This window comes from Lathyrus oleraceus, chromosome 3 (genome assembly GCF_024323335.1).
Source record: "Lathyrus oleraceus cultivar Zhongwan6 chromosome 3, CAAS_Psat_ZW6_1.0, whole genome shotgun sequence".
NCBI lineage: Eukaryota > Viridiplantae > Streptophyta > Magnoliopsida > Fabales > Fabaceae > Lathyrus > Lathyrus oleraceus.
The window spans coordinates 185442797-185447095 of NC_066581.1; positions in this window are offsets into that span (position 1 = coordinate 185442797).

Here is a 4299-nt window from a genome sequence, read left to right on the forward strand (position 1 = left end):
CATAGTTTTTGTTAACATTTATTAACAAGATATTTTTCCAAACAAAACAACCCTGTTACTTTCTAAACTTATAACATTTGAATTATAGAACGGCGGTAATATTACCCAATCTCTGTGGATATGATACAAAAATATTTGCCAAAGATATACTTTTCAACAAATTGGCGCCGTTGCCGGGGATTGGTGTCGATATTACAAGCATTGCAATAATTCATTGTTTTAAGTTTTGTTACATTTATTACTATCCCTCTTTTGTTTCACTTGGTTTGTTAGTTTTGTAGATTCTAGTGCATGCGAGGAAAAGCAACCGAGGAGCAACTTCAATTCGATCCTGAAATTGAAAGAACACTTCGGAAGCTCAATAGCAAAACACGAAGAAGAAGGAAACTAGCCGAAGAGAGGAACCGGAGATAAGAAGCATCTACTTCCGCACTTGTTCCAATCGAAGAAGTGGTTGTAGAGGCTTGTGAAGGAAACATGGCGGAGGATAATCGTACCGAAATGTCCGCTAATAGTCCAAGAAGGAATGCTCAATTTGCCCGTGGAGGAAGAAATACGGAGATGAAGACCGGAATCCTCCAACTTCTCTATGCAACTCCATTCACCGGAATGGATCACGAAGATCCGTATACCCATCTCATCAAATTCTATGAGATTGCGGGTTCTACGGGAATAGACGAGGCGGGTGAAGAGACGTTATTCAAGAGGATGTTCCCACACTCATTAGTGGGAAAAGCAAAGGAGTGGTACCTTGATCAAGAATCAAGAGTGATGACGGATTGGAATCTATTAGAAGAAAAGTTCTTAGAAAGATACTTCCCTCAATCCCGATTCATGGAAGCCAAGACGGCTATAGCTGTATTTACTCAAGGAGGAAACGAATCTTTAAATGAAGCTTGGGAGAGATTCAAATCAATGTTGAGGAAGTGTAAGGGACATGGTTTTGATGAGCTTACTCAAATCCACATCTTTTTGAATGGTCTCCAATCAACCCATAAGACACTTCTGGACGCCACCGCGGGTGGTTCGCTTATATCAAAAACTGCGGAGGAAGCTAAAGTCATTATTGAACGGATGGCCCGTAATGATCATCAAGGTCAACATGATCGTAGCCCTTCACAACGTAAGCCCGGAGTTTTGGAGTTGAATACCAATGATGCCATCCTTGCACAGAATAAGCTACTCTCTCAGCAAGTGGAGCTTCTTACACAACAAATGGCCAAGCTTCCACAGCAAATAAAAGAGATTCAAGGTTTTCAAGTTCAGCATCAAGTAGCATGTTGTGAGTTGTGTCAAGGGGATCATCCTACTGGTTTTTGTCCCCCACCCCAAGAAGAAGTCAGTTATGTGAACAACCAAAACCAGGGATATCAAAGACAACAGCCTAACAATCAAGGCTATCAACCGAGAAACAATCAAGGGTACCAACCGTCAAGGTTCAACAACCAGAATTATCAATAGCAAAGCCCTTACCAACAACCAAATTCTCAAGGTCAGCAGTCGCAAGGAGGAAATTCCAAGCTAGAAGACACTCTTCAACAATTCATGCAAGCTTCTATGGCAAATCAGAAAAGTAACGAGGCGGCAATTAAAAATCTGGAAAATCAAGTAGGCCAACTCGCGAAGCAGCTGTCGGAACAAAATGCAGGGCCTTCTTTTTCTGCTAACACTCAACCAAATCCAAAGGAGCATTGCAAAGCAGTTGTCACAAGGAGCGGTAAAGCGTTGGTAAGTGAAAAAGGTGAAGAAATTGTAGAAGAGAACACCACTGATGGGATTCTGGAAGAAACAGATATAGTTGGTGAGAGGAAAAATGATTCTGGAAATGCTCAGTTCGCGCCGCGAACCACCTTCGCGCCGCGAAAAGAGCAGGTTTTGCCCACTGCTGTGCAGACTGATTGTGAAGAGAAAAAAGATGCTGAATCAAAGAAAAAGAAGAAATCTGAGAAGGGAGTGAATGTCATCCCAACTCAACATCTACCCTACCCACATGCTCCATCAAGGAAAGACAATGCTAGGCACTATGCACGATTCATGGACATCTTCAAGCAACTCCAAATCAACATTCCATTTGCTGATGCATTAGAACAAATGCCACGGTATGCTAAATTTATGAAAGACATTCTTACCAAGAAAAGGCGACATGTGGAAGATGAGACCATCATTCTTGATGCACGGTGTAGCGCAATCATCCAGAAAACTTTACCTCGGAAGGAGTCCGACCCGGGCCGGGTGGTTCTACCGGTAACCATTGGAAGCACATACGTTGGGAACGGTTTGATAGATTTGGGCTCTAGTATAAATTTAATTCCTCTTTCTATTGTCAAACGATTGGGAATGTGGAGATTAAATCAACAAGAATGACATTACAACTAGCAGACAAGTCTACAACCTCACCATACGGAATTGCCCAAGACATGCTCGTAAAAGTGGACAAATTTTTGTTTCCGGTGGATTTTGTTATAGTAGAGATGGATGAGGACCGCGATGTACCCTTAATCCTTGGAAGACCTTTTATGAAGACCGCTCGGATGATGATCGACATAGATGATGGGCTTATGAAGGTTAGAGTGCAAGATGAAGAGGTGACTTTTAACCTTTTCGAAGCAATGAAACATCCAACTGACAAGCATGATTCTTTTCGAATTGATGCAAGTGAAGAGGAAGTAGTGGAGGTCGTGAATCAAATCCATATTTCTAATCCTTTGGAAAGATCCCTAATCGGAGCATACAATGTGTTAACCGACAATGAGGAACGAGAGATTGAAGCGATGTTGCACGAGTTAGAATCTTGTGGTGAGCTGGCCTATCAAGAAGAATTAGTGGAAGATTTGGATGCAAAGAAGGAAACTGAGGAGCAAAAGTTAGAATTGAAGATGCTTCCGTCACATTTGAAGTATGTGTTTCTTGGAGAGGAGTGTACCAAGCCGGTGATTATAAGCAACACATTGTCCATGCAAGAGGAAGATAAGTTGATTCAAGTATTGAAAAAGAACCAAGGTGCGATAGGATGGGTTTTATCCGATTTGAAGGGTATTAGTCCAGCATATTGCATGCACAAGATAATGATGGAGGAAAACTTCAAACCGGTTGCGCAACCTCAGAGGCGTTTGAATCCATCAATGAAAGAGGTGGTTCGTAAAGAAATTGTCAAACTTTTAGAAGCCGGAATGATTTATCCCATATCTGATAGCGCATGGGTGAGTCCGGTACAGGTGGTACCCAAGAAAGGCGGAATGACGGTGATTAAAAACGATAAAAACGAGTTGATTCCGACGAGAACAGTGACAGGGTGGAGGATGTGCATCGACTATAGAAGGTTGAACCAAGCCACAAGGAAAGATCATTTCCCACTACCTTTCATGGATCAAATGTTGGAGCGGCTCGCCGGCAAAAACTTCTACTGTTTCTTGGACGGATATTCGGGGTATAATCAAATTTCAGTAAATTCGGCAGACCATGAGAAAACAGCTTTTACATGTCCCTTCGGCATCTTTGCTTACCGAAGAATGCCTTTTGGATTATGTAACGCACCGGCCACATTTCAACGGTGTATGCAAGCTATCTTTTCAGACCTGATAGAAGAATGCATCGAGGTGTTCATGGACGATTTTTCTGTTTATGGATCATCTTTTGAAATGTGCTTGAAGCACCTTGATGTAGTTCTAGAGAGATGCGTGGAGACCAACCTAGTGCTTAACTGGGAAAAATGCAATTTTATGGTCACTGAGGGTATAGTGCTTGGTCACAAGATTTCTTCTGAAGGGCTAGAGGTGGACAAGGCCAAGGTGGAAATTATTGAAAAGTTGCCACCTCCATCCAACATTAAAGGAATAAGAAGCTTTCTAGGACATGCCGGTTTCTACCGGAGATTCATACAAGACTTCTCAAAAATCGCAAAGCCATTGAGTAATTTACTCAACAAAGGTACGCCTTTTCTTTTTGATGAGTCATGTCTTAAAGCCTTCTTAGATTTGAAACAAAAGTTGATCACCGCACCAATAATCGTAGCACCAAACTGGAACCTTGACTTTGAACTCATGTGTGATGCTAGCGATTATGCAGTGGGTGCGGTGTTAGGACAAAGAAGCGATAAAGTTTTCCATGCCATACACTATGCTAGTAAGGTGTTGAATGACGCCCAAGTTAATTACGCAACAACTGAAAAAGAATTGCTAGCCATAGTATATGCATTGGAAAAATTTAGAGCTTATTTGATTGGGTCAAGAGTTGTAATCTACACTGACCATTCTGCAATAAAATATCTGCTTACCAAGCCGGATTCAAAACAAAGGCTTA